Source organism: Rhinoraja longicauda, chromosome 3 (assembly GCF_053455715.1).
Source record: "Rhinoraja longicauda isolate Sanriku21f chromosome 3, sRhiLon1.1, whole genome shotgun sequence".
NCBI classification, from domain to species: Eukaryota; Metazoa; Chordata; class Chondrichthyes; order Rajiformes; family Arhynchobatidae; genus Rhinoraja; species Rhinoraja longicauda.
In genome coordinates, this window is record NC_135955.1 from 52,269,230 (window position 1) to 52,282,305 (window position 13,076).

Here is a 13,076-nt window from a genome sequence, read left to right on the forward strand (position 1 = left end):
TGGGTAATTTGGGAGGGAGTCTTCACACCGTTCTTGTTGGGCTTCTGTGTGCTTGGCCATTTAATTTTCAGTGAAGGCCTTCATTTGAGAGGGGTCTTCTGAGAAAGCTTCACCTTTCCCACGGTTCTTATTCTGGGTATGTTGTTTTGATGGCTCAAGACAGCCTGTTGATTGGGGACCTTTTGTTTAGTAGCTGTTGGATGCAAGATTTATTCTCTCAAAGGGATCAATGAAAAGGTCAATGAAGACTCGGATTCTAGCCATGCACGATTGCTTACTCAATGTTATGAGTTTCCTTAACGTGTTGTTTGCAATATTGTGCAAAAGCCTCACCCAGTTGTATCTCTCGGCCACTTCCATTGATGTTTTTGTGTTTGTAATGTCACATTGCTTGAATATAATGTCACATCTTGAATAAGTAACATTTTTGCCTGAGCTGAAATTGGTAGAACAAATATGCTTTTGTCTGTACCCCCACTATGCTTTATGCATCTATGATATTCACCAAGTTGAGCCAAAGTGCTTTCGATTGAAAAATAATATATTGGAAGAACTCAGCAGGTCAGGCAGCATCTCTGAAAGAAAAAACAGACTTAATGTTTCAGGTCAAAGATCCTTTGTTATTTTGTACCCTTGTTGTTAAACTGCAATCACCTGGTTCAGTTTCTGTCTCTGTGGCCTCTGTTACTAAACCAGGGAGAATCACAATATGATCCTCTTCAGTTCCTCCCTGAGTACTACTATGCTATTGGTTGCCAGTTACATTAAGATGATTAGATAACCGAATATTAGCTAAATGTGACCTTAGACGAACCTGTTTTCTATGCTGTGCTGCTCTACACTTCGAGGCAGTTTAGTGCAGTGTTGACATCTGATCTGAAATTGATAAATTTCTCAATCTTGATTGCTATCTCTAAGATGCGGAAATAATAACGGAAGCACACTTGTTGCATAAATGAATGATTTGACTGATTTTTCTGAATTCAAGATAAGACGGGGCCAAGGCTATTCTCTTTTCCTCCCTCCCTCTTCCAAAGACCCTACACCCAATCTCGCTTATCGGGAAAAGTGTAGTTATAAACAATTTAAGAAGCACAGGACACCAATTCCCTCAAGATAGGAAGGAACTGCAGATGCAATTTTATACTGAATATAGACACAATGCTGGAGTAACTCAGTGGGACAGGGGGCATCTCCGGAGAAAAGGAAGAGATGAAGTGTCGAGTCGGAACCGGAAACCCTTCAGATTGTCTGAAGAAGGGTTCTAACCCGAAACGTCACCTATTCCATTGTTCCACAGATACTGCCTGACCCATTGAGTTACTCCAGCATTTTGTGTCTACCCTCAACATGCTGTTCCATCATCTTATTATTGAGTGAAAATAATGCATCCATTCATTTGCTATGTGCTGTTTGAAGTTGGGAAATTGGAAACGTTTACAAAGTTGTGGGTCGGATCTCCTCCAAATCTTAAATGTTAGATTTTTGCTCAGTGAAAGTCGAAGATGCTGTTTGCTTGTCATCAAACATTTCCCTTTCTGCCACCTTTAACTTCTATCTATTTGTCATATAGTTCTGCATTGACAAAGAATGGTTGCCAGTAATGGGCTTTTTGTTATACCAAACAATACAAATCCAGTTGAAATTTCTTCCTAAAGTCTTAATTCAAAACTTTGTGGTGCTAACTATGTTTAACATATTGCTGATCAGCAGAATAATCTATTTCGATCTATCTCACGATATTATTGAGGTTTTGGGCTATATTTTGCAGCACGAGTCCCTCGTGTGTTACTTCAACGTGATCGCTCTCACAGTTGGGTAAAATATCTAACCACAATGTATCTGATCTGGTAGCGATTCTTTGCTAAGAATGCACAAGAAACATTTTGCTGTTCTGCTGACCAGAAATTTTAACAAATGAAACAGTATATCATGCAAACTACAGAACAATATTCAACAAAATATTTTCTTTTGTAACTTTTTTCTTGCAGTCTCCATTGAATTTGTTAAAAATCCCTGTATCTCAATACACGTGACAATAATAAACCAATACCATCTCTGCGACACTTCCTGCCGCCTCCAAAAAGTGAAATTCTCAGCTGTGCTTTTAGTTGGGCTCCCTCGTGTGATTTGATCCAAACCTCATCCTACTGCCTTCTATCTGTTGATCTCCATTAGTGTAAAAGATTGTTCCAAAAAGGTAAATACTTTTCTCCTGTACTGGACTGTTTCTTGCTCGGGCTTCTATCTTGCTCTAAATGTTTGCAGAGATATTGGTTGTCTTACTCCCACGACCTTTGGTTTTTGCCTCTTGTGCAACCCACCTCGTAGCTCCATTCACAGGTGCAAAGCTTTTGGTCACCACAACCCCTTTCTCTGGAATGGCACCACATTTCTCAACCCCACTGTGTTGCTTTGACTTTTTGAAATTTGTTAATGATATCATCCGATCCCTCTGATCTTTCAATACTTCTGAAGAAGGCTCCTGACCTGAAACGTTGCCTGTCCATTCCCTCTTCAGGTACTGTCTGACTCGCTGAGTTCCTCCAGCACTTTGTGTTTTACTCAAGATTCCAGGATCTGCAGTTTCTTGTATCTCCAGTCTGGTCTTTCATGTTATTTCTCTCCCAGCCTCGAGGCATTAAAGTTCCTATTTAAAATATTTATTTCTCTTTTGAGGAAAAATAGCAGAACATGTAAATACAGATGTGGTTGCTAATATATCTCCCATATGTTCTGACGATGCAAGTATCTAATCTGAAATCAATATTAAAACCAGTAGATATACCCATCCATCAATATGTATCATTTTTTATTATTGTTGATATTTCTTGTGAGGTTATATAACATTAAAGCAATGGGTATACAGGAAGAGGCTGTGTGCTAATTGAAGCATGTTTCCCTGAGTCTGCCTTTAATTAAAAATTCTGTTTTAACTGTATTCTGTTGCGCATTGATTTTTGTCTTGCTGTATGTCTGGGAAGAGAAAGGCACAGCAGGTTAACTATACTTCAATCTTGATTGAATGAAAATTAGTCTTGTTTGAAATCATATTAATGGACATAGCTTCTATCTCTTGCAGATTTTAAAAAATCTTAAAATTTACCTCCAAGTAATTGCTTGCTTCCTTTATATCGTGTGTTTAATTGCCGTCAAATATGTGCACGGTGTTTCAATGGAGTGTGATCAGACCAAGATGTGAGACAGAGAGAGAATTCCAAAACAGCACAGAAGTAAATATTTCATTTATATCTCTTCTATATCTTTGGCCCTAATATTGAAGAAGGCTAATGTTAGAGAAACACGTGTTCTCTTGAGAATTCCCAGCTCATAATAAGTCCCCTTCACCTTTGTGATCGTAGAGCTATTTTGCTCCATCACCTCGTAAGGGGCACCTAAAAACAGTTTAGCTTTTGGTCACCTGCCCAAATGTTTCGTTATATAAATGTTAAAGTTGGTATGGTAATTTTCTGTGAAGTACCTTGATGTTTTTTCAGTGAAGGAAACTAAAAATCCTATTCCAAATGTACACTGGCACCATTACCCAACTCTTTCTCTGCTACATTGACAACTATATGGGGACTACCTCCTGCACCAGTGCAGACCTCAGTGATTTCATTAACTTTACCACTAACATCCACCAAGCCTGCATTTACTTAGACCATCTCTGACATCTCTCCCCTTGATCTCTCTTTCTCCTTCAAAGGGGACAGACTATCGACTGACATCTGCTACAAATCTACTGATTCAGTTTTCTGGACTACACTTCCTCCCACCCTGCCTCTTGCGAAGATGCTATCCCCTACTTTCAATACCTCTGCCTCTGCCGCATCTGCTCCCAAAATGAAGCTTTCCATTCTAAAACATCCAAGATATCCCCGATCTTTTGTAAATGTGTTTTCCCACATACTGTCGTAGGGGGAACCCTCACCCACGTCTCCTCTGTGCCCGTAGTTCGGCTCTCGCTCCCCCACGCCTCACGAGCAGACGGGAAAAGGTTAGAATGTTTCTGGTCCTTGTCTTTCACCCCACCAGCCTCTGTATCCAACATACCATTTTCTGACCTCCATTGTTATGCCAGTCACATCCCCCCCCCCCCCCCCCCCCATCCTTTTCTGCATTCTGCAGAGACAGCTCCCTCTCCAACTCCCTGGTTCACTCGTACCTTCCCACCCAAACCACCCCCTCCCCCAGTATTTTCCCCTGCAACCGCAGGAGATGTAACACCTGTCCCTATACCATCTTCCTCGCCTCCATCCAGAGAACACAGCAGACCTTCCAGGTGAGACTTGTGCACGTCCTGTAACCTCATCAACTACATCCAGTATTCCTGATGTGGCCTCCTGTACTGTCAAGTGTAGACTCGACGATTGTTGCACCCAAATACTAATGCTCGGTCTGCCAAGGCTTCAGGGTCTCCCAGTTGCTAACCATTTTAGCTCCTCTTCTCCATTGCCAGAATAAGGCCACAAGCAAACTAGAGGAACAACACTTCGTATTCCACTTGGGTTGCTTACAACTCAATAGTATGAACATTGAAATCTCTAATTTTAGGTAACTACATAACCCTTCCCCATTCTTTTCCCACATTCCCACTCCTCCCCTGTGCCCCACCTAGACTCCACCTATTTTTCCCCTTCCCTTCCTCCTATATTCCTTTCTCTGGCTTTGCAACTTGCAACTCTTCAATCCTTTTGTCTCACACCTTTTACCTTTTCATTTCTGCCCGATCTACTTGACGATACCACTGTATATTCCTTACTGAAAGTGATTTCAGGAAGAAAATCAAAGTTGATTGCAAATACAGAAAATCTTGGTGAAAAGAAAACAAAATGATGGAACACTGGACAGGTGCCTGTGGAAGATGGAACAAAGTTAATGTTTCAGATCTGAAATGATTTGTTCAAACTGACTTGCGTGTTTCCAGGAATTTCAGTTTATGTTTTGGAAGAGGAGATGTTTTGGAAGAGGATTATGTTTATGTTCTGGTTGTGGCATCTCAAACCCAGCTGGGGCTTTTCCCTTGCAGAGCTCAGTACCCCATTGGGAGGTATTTACCGTGACTTAAGAGTTACATTTAATTTAATACTAAGGTAGAATATTTTCTAATGGTGTAGTTATCTGGCTTAAACAGATTACTGTTTTAGTTCAAGAATAATTGTGAACTTAACACTTGTTTTGGGCATGGCGATGAAGTTTAGATTTTAGATTTAGAGATACAGCGTGGAAACAGGCCCTTCGGCCCACCGGTCCGTGGCGCCCAGCGATCCCTGCACATTAACACTATCCTACACACACTAGAGACAATTTTTACATTTGCCCAGCCAATTAACCTACATACCTGCACGTCTTTGGAGTGTGGGAGGAAACCGAAGATCTTGGAGAAAACCCACGCAGGTCACGGGGAGAACGTACAAACTCCGTACAGACAGCGCCCATAGTCAGGATCGAACCTGAATCTCCGGCGCTGCATACGCTGTAAGGCAGCAACTCTACCGCTGCGCCACCGTTACATTATTTTGTGTGACAATGATGACGTCTGTTGATTTAATAAAATTTCTAGTTCTTAATGGTGAATGGGGAGGTAAGACAAGACTGAATGTCCATCACTAAATTTGATAATGAGCTGTTTTGATTCTGTTGGATAGAAGAGACTTTATGATTTTATTTCTCTGAAGGTGACTTTTGCGTACATTCGGAAGAATATCTTTTTGTTATTACTCAAAGCCAAACTTTGTTGGATAAACTTAAATTGCACCTAGATATTAATAGATTAAACAGGTGAGAGAATAGCCTGGATTTCAGGTTTAGCAATTGTAAATATTTTCACTTTGAAGTTAAGCAATGAAAACTTCTCAGTTCCTCTTCAAAGTGGTGCCATTGAGTCTTTTGCGTCCACTCATGGAAGAGAATAAGCCCTGGTTTAATGTCTCTCCCAAGAGCCAACACCTGCGGTTTGCTATATTTTAAAGTACGGTTCTGGAGTATCTGACTAGGATTTTCTGAACTGTAATTTCTGAGCTGCAGGTGATCAGAAGTTAAATTAGTAAATCCTATTACTTAGTGCAGGGGATCATCTTCTGCACATAGCAATTAATCTAGGGCAGTTGTTAAATTTAAATCTGAGATTGGTTGCTGACGAGGAATAGGGGTGAAAAGGCAAGTCCTCTGGAATCTGTTTAGTGTTTAGCCACCATCTCAATGCATGGAGAACAAATTCAAGGCATGAACTTCCCTGCTGGTATTTCTGTACAAGGATAGGTTACTTGCATAGATATTTGTGTTTGTTTTATTTAGTTCTAGTTGGTGTTAAGTTGCAAATATGGTACCCAGTTTAAAGGCCATACTTCAACGCCAATGATGTCAGTTTTTTTGTTAAGCATTTTTAAAAACATTTTACTATTGAGTATTTGTTTCTTGAATTGGACATCATTAATCATATGAGCCATATAATTGGTCAGAGTGTACATTGACCTGGCATTGAAAGGCACTAATGCCATTTAATTGATATGAGGCAGATGCATCTTTTAATAAACACTGGTAAATAGAAAGCAAGACCTGATTAGGCTGCAGGATAGACAGGGCTATAATTTTCCCCATTGTTAAATTGTGAAGCAGTACAGTTCAATTGATCTGGTAGATGATGCAGGCATTTACGGAGCTGTTTTGAATCAAGTATAAATAGATTTAATTATGTGGTGTGAACAACTGTCAAATCATTGAAGTACATTTTAAGGTAGATGTTAACAGGTTATGATTTGGCTGCACATGGGTTTATTAGCATTGTTCATTCTAATAACTTCCTGTCAAATTTAATTCTTAACTGAAAGTTTTAAACTACAAGACTTCAAATTAGGAACGTTTGCTGGGAAATGCAGGAGAATATTTTTTTGGGACAGCAAGCATTGAAGCAATCTGTACCAGACATTCAAACTGCATTTTATTAATCGGTACTGGCTCAATCTTTCAAATGCATTTACAGTTAATTTGTTTGAATATTATTGCAAAATATTTGTTTAATTATTTTTGGCTACAATTTTACACATTTTCGTTATAACGAGTTAGAAAATGCAGTGTCACTGTTCCAGAGCGTGATTGCATCCAAGATATCTTGACCTTTTAAGTTTGCTTTTCTTTTGCTGAAATTTTTGTTCAACAACACAAGTATGAATCTCATTCATTATGATAATGATGTTTAATGTGCGAGTGGTATTCTGATCAGCTATTCCGCATTAGATGTTAACAGTACCAATTTGTGTGGAATTATCCCGCCATAATTGTTTTCTTTCTGTGATTCTATCTCAGCTCTGCAGTGGAGTCTGATGTGGAATCTGTTGATGCATCAAAGTATGTGGAATATGTTGATGCATCTAAGATTGGTTTGATGGAGAGACAAGAAATTGCAGATGCGGGAATCTATAGCAAAACACAAAACACAGGAACTCAACGGGTCAGGCAGCATCTCTAGAGGAAAGGAATAGGTGATGTTTTAGGTCGTGACCCTTCTTCAGACAGGAATGTCTAAAACGTGATCTCGATCATGTTCCTTCAGATCAATGTTGAATTTACTGATAAGGAACTGAGGTACAAATGTTTAAACTGGTCTTAGCTGTCATAATCTGTTTATCTCCATCAAATAGAGCATGATAATGATTAAAAACTGTGTAATGGGGAGACTAGCATTTGTATGTAGGTCAGTCAACATTGAGGTAAACAGACATGCAAAAAATATGAATGCTGACTCCATAAGATGGTAGATTTATAACCTTATTAATTTGTCTGTTCTGTTTGCTGATACAGTTTTAATGTTAATTGCATCAAAGATCTTGTTTTATTTCTGTTTTACAGCAATCTGCTTTCTGTTTAGTTTCTCTTTCTTGCTTAAAAGTGCAAATTGTGTCAATGTGCATGGTGGTGTTTAATATTGTGAAAAACAGCTGCTTCACTGATACCAAATGATCGTATGGACCTCTCCAATGCTAAGGATGAATTCACAATCTCTTAATCCATCTTCTTGCGGCTCATGCATTTTTTTTTGAACTGCACTTTCTCGGTTGCTGTGACACTACATTCTGCACACTTTCCTTTTTTTGCAGACCCTATTGTACTAGTGTATAGTATGGTTTGCCTGCATAACACGCAAAGTTTTTCACTGCATCTTGGTACACATGAAGATGATAATAAACCAAGCCAAACCATGTATAGTCAGTGAAGTGTTCATTCACGGTGTTGTATTCCTTTGAGTTATTGGCACTTTTGTTATTGCCCCAGTGTGAGACTCATTTTAATACATTAATATTCTCTTCACTTCACAGACCACATTAACCTTTACACATTCCACCTTTCTATCTGAATTGTTCATCCCTAGATCACTACGCACTCTTGTTATATATCACGTAGTTCCCATTGCTGTTTCTCATGTGTTTTCTTTGAGAAGGCAGTCTTTAGTCTCTAGATTGATCTCAAAAGATCTGCTGCTTTGATTCAACACCTCCCCTCCCCCAGATGCCACATCCTTTGTCCAGCCATGTGTAAAAATAAAGTGTTGCTCACTAAAGCAATCATTACAAAAAAATTGTAGTTTTGCATCATTTTTAATACATATAATGGAATGGCAAAGCACTCTCTGGTATGATCCACAGACAAATGAACTGTGTTTATAACTGCAGGTCCTTTCAGCTGGGTTTGTTTACTCGGCAACATTTGATTTGGTTTTTCTTATACACATGGTCTTAATTTTCTACAGGAAAGTAAAACCTTAAAATTAGAATGCAATAGTTGGAATGCATTTTGGTTTTCTTTCTGACTTGTACAAGCTTCAGTTCCATTAAGTTGTATATTTTGACCTTTCAATCAACTTCTACATATTTATCTTGGACAGATTTATTCCGGAAGTTAGCAAAGAGTTCTAGAACCTCGTTGTTATCTGTCTTTCAGAAGGGAGATAACAGTATATGGAAGTGGCTGGACATATGCATCTTTGTCTCAAATCCATCTGACCTGTGCATGGCACTCTTTGCATAGAAGTCTCTTCTTCATAGATTCCATCAACATTAAGAAAATAGAATATGGAACAGTATAGCACAGGAACTGGCCCTTCAGCCCATTATGTCTCTGCTAAACATGATGCCAAGACCATCTTTTATTTACCTGCACATAATCCATATCCCTCCATTCCCCGCAAGTCGTTTGGCTTCTCAAAGTCTCTTAAATGCCACTGTTGTATCTGCCTCAAACATCAACCTTGGCAATACATTCAAAGCACTCGCCACCCTCTGTGTAAAACAAAAGGGTAACAATTGGATCGCTTTCCACTGTTCAGTTAAAATATAAACAATATTTTAATGAGTTCCTCAATTGATAGAAATTTAGATGAATTGCTTCTTAATTCCATTTGAGATAAATTGGAAAACATTGTTAATTGCCATCAGGTGATGTAGTTGGATTACCGGCTAACCAGCAATCGGTGTAGTTGACTCGCATTGTCATAGTCATGCCACCCAGGAAATGTGCTTTATTGTGTGGTACTTTTGTTACAAATATTTTAATGCCAGTTTTTCACTGTTTTGTCAATGTTCCTGGTTTTGGGGGGGGGGTGGGGGGGATATGAAAATGTGCAATCTTTCAATTATGACGATGTTTAAAACTTCAGTTGAATAGTTTAGTTTGACTTGATATTTTATGCTCGCAGGAAATTCTAAATGTACAGGATGTTGCTTGCATATTTAATCTGAACACTGCGGGTGAGCAGTGATGCATTGTATTCTCATCAAGACATCTTCCGTTTCTCTTTTCTCACGATAGTTTCCATGAAGTGCTTATGTTATTAACTTTGATCAGTTTGAAGACTGCCTTTCAGTTGCGTGTGTGTTTTAGACGTTAGATAGCGTTAGACAATAGACAATAGGTGCAGGAGGAGGCCATTCGCCCCTTCGAGCCAGCACCGCCATTCAATGTGATCATGGCTGATCATTCTCAATCAGTACCCCATTCCTGCCTTCTCCCCATACCCCCTGACTCCGCTATCCTTAAGAGCTCTATCTAGCTCTCTCTTGAATGCATTCATAGAATTGGCCTCCACTGCCTTCTGAGGCAGTGAATTCCACAGATTCATAACTCTGACTGAAAAAGTTTTTCCTCATCTCAGTTCTAAATGGCCTACCCCTTATTCTTAAACTGTGGCCCCTTGTTCTGGACCCCCCCAACATTGGGAACATGTTTCCTACCTCCAACGTGTCCAACCCCTTAATAATCTTATACATTTCGATAAGATCTCCTCTCATCCTTCTAAATTCCAGTGTATACAAGCCTAGTCGCTCCAGTCTTTCAACATATGATAGTCCCGCCATTCCGTTGTTTGCAGCCAGGGGAACTGTCTTGCTCTATATAGCAGACAGGATTTTGCTTGTTTTTTCCAGCTTGCTGGCATTTTGCAGCGTGTGTTAAGTGTCAGGATTGTAGCACTATTGTGGAGGGCCCAAACCTACCGGGCAGGCTCTGGCAGGTAATTCTCTGTGTGCGCGCTGCACCGCAGAACTCTGGAGTTCAATGATGGAGCAAGAGCTTACTGAGTTTCCCTTGTATTTATGTCAGAGACTATGTGTTTGGATCCTGTGCCAGGAAAGACTTGGCTCAGGACCAGCAAGCCCAGTGATTTGAATAGGGATTACAGGAAGGATACCAGTTGTTGCATTTATCAAAGTTGTTTGTATTTTAAAGTATGTTAACTTTTTTAAATTTAAGTTTTAATGTATTTGTATGTTTGACATGCAGAAATATTGGTGATAGGTTGACTGCTTGGTAGGTGCTAAAACTCGTGGGAAGGCATTACTGACTGTAGAAGACTTCCAGGGGACTTGCAGTAGTCTGCCCATGTCATTCCTTAACATCATTGGAGGTCCTTCCACCATTTGGGATCTTGTCACTCTGGGCCAGTAAGATCAGTCAATGCAATCCAGAGAAGGGGTGGGGTATATAAGTGCCAAGCCCCACTCAGGAGAACCCAGCCACTGTGTGAGCGAATGGAAGTAGGATTTGGGGATGAGAAGCCGAGTGGAAGCAACATATTGTGCAAAAAGACAATATCTTATCCTTGGCCTTGTCAATAAGGAACTCCTATGAAAGAATAATTAACATCTGGTAGATTGTCAATTTGATGGGGGCAAACGTTGGCTTGAAACCGGGGGGATGGGAGAAGGATCTAAATTAAGGATGCACAAAATTGAGGAAGGTAATAAATTGAAAGAAAGGGCTTGCATTATTGCAGTGATTAGTAGTGAACTATGAAGTTTTTGGAGACCGACAAAGGATGGTGAAAGAAATTAAAGAATATGAAAGAGTATGATTAACAAATATATAATCAGAGAGAAAGCACTATTGTGGGAATATTAAAAGGAAGAGAGTACCTAGAGCAGACATGTCCCTAGAGGATGAGTTGGGAAATTAATAATGGAAATAAAAAATTGCCAATGGTTCCGAATAATTAATTTGGATCTGTCTTCATGGCATAAAACAGTAAAAACATCCTAATGATAAAATATGATCCATGTGAGAGATGAACTAAAACAAGCGCTGGATAAGTTAACTGGGTTAAAGGACAACAAGTCCAGTGGACTTGATACCGTGCATCCTAGGATCTTCAGGAAATTGGTTGCAGGCATGTTGGATGTATTGGTATAATGTTGGACAATCTTCTAAGTACTGGAGAAATTGTAAATTTGAGAAAGGTGAGAGTCTGAGGACAATAGAACAGTTTTGGTGGAAAATCCTGGAATCCACGATTAGGTCGGACACTTGGAAAATCATTAGTCAATTAAGCAGTCAAAATCATTGAATGAAAGTATGTTTGGTTTCACAAATTTGCTAGAGCTCTTTGAATAAAGGTAAGGGTTAGTAGATGTGCTTTTGTTTTTTCTAAATAAGCTGCTACATTAAGGGCTATTGTACAAGTTTTGTACACATTGCATGTGGTTAGGGTATTATAGAATAGCCAATGAACGGAAAACAATGTTGGGGTAACTCAAGGGTGATAGAAGGATCAACACTGAGACCTTGACTATTTATAATCTACACTGTGCTTACCTAGTTTTGAAGAATGAGTAGGTGAAATGTTTAAGGTTCTGATGGCAATTTTAGAGGTGACTAGAACAGGGTGGACCCTAAAGGCCCCCCCTTCCTCCCCCCCCCCCCCCCACTCATCCACTCCATCCCTTTCCCCTCCCCTCCCCTCACACACTCCATCCCCCCCCCCCCGTCCTCCCCTCACCCCACCCCCTCCACTCTTTGGGGCTCTCCGGCACTCCCCCCCTTTATCCTCCCCTCCTCCCCCTTATCCTCCCCTCACCCACTCCATCCCTCCTCAACCTGGGCACCCAGGATCTTCGAGACTGTCCCCTCATTCAGCAGCAGCGGCAGCTCGACGGGCTCAGCGGCAGCTCGATGGTGACGGCTGTTGTTTTGAGCGAGAAGATGGGCACCCCCCCTCATTGGCTGTCACTCGGGCGAGTCTCATTGTGACGTCGAACGTGGCTGATGGGCAGGGCAGGTGGAAAAGTGATTTTTTAATGTTTAAAAAGGTGATTTTTTAAAGTTTAAATAGTGAAAATCTTTTAGAGTATAACAACCATTTGAACCGCAGGCCAATGGTGTAAGGTGGGCCTAAAATTGTCATGCTATTGTGTACCGTTTTGGCTGTATTTCGGGAACAAACAAATATATATGTAAACAAACTAACAAGATGAGAGTTTTAATAATATACACAGATATTGTGGGAATATTTCCCTTAGTGGGGTTACATAAAGTTGGAGACATAGTTTCAGAAAAAGCTTTATAATTTCAAATGGAGACGAGGAACAATTTCTTCCCTGAAGTTATGAATGTTTGGATTTCTCTCCAATGGGGAGCTATGGTGGTGGAGTCATTGAATGTATTCACAGCAGAAATTGGAGAGAATGCAGAAGTGATATTGAGACAAATATTGGAGCATTCATGTTTTATATTTAATTAGTGAGTATGTGGGACATGACTGGGAGAGTCATGATAAAATAAATGTTGTATCGGGCAGAAGTGTTCTACAC

General features: G+C 40.0%; 1 protein-coding gene across 7 annotated transcripts in view; it reads left to right on the forward strand.

Annotated features, from left to right (window-relative positions):
* Positions 1–13,076, forward strand: part of sema4d (sema domain, immunoglobulin domain (Ig), transmembrane domain (TM) and short cytoplasmic domain, (semaphorin) 4D) — a 169,107-nt gene that overhangs the window by 41,541 nt on the left and 114,490 nt on the right. Inside the window, exon 1 of one of the 7 annotated variants that reach the window (XM_078396117.1) lies at positions 2,105–2,200. The exons of the other annotated variants lie outside the window; for them this stretch is intronic. The gene's annotated coding sequence lies outside the window, so the exon portion shown is untranslated. Of the gene's footprint in view, positions 1–2,104; positions 2,201–13,076 lie in introns of those variants that run through there. 7 annotated transcript variants of the gene reach the window in all.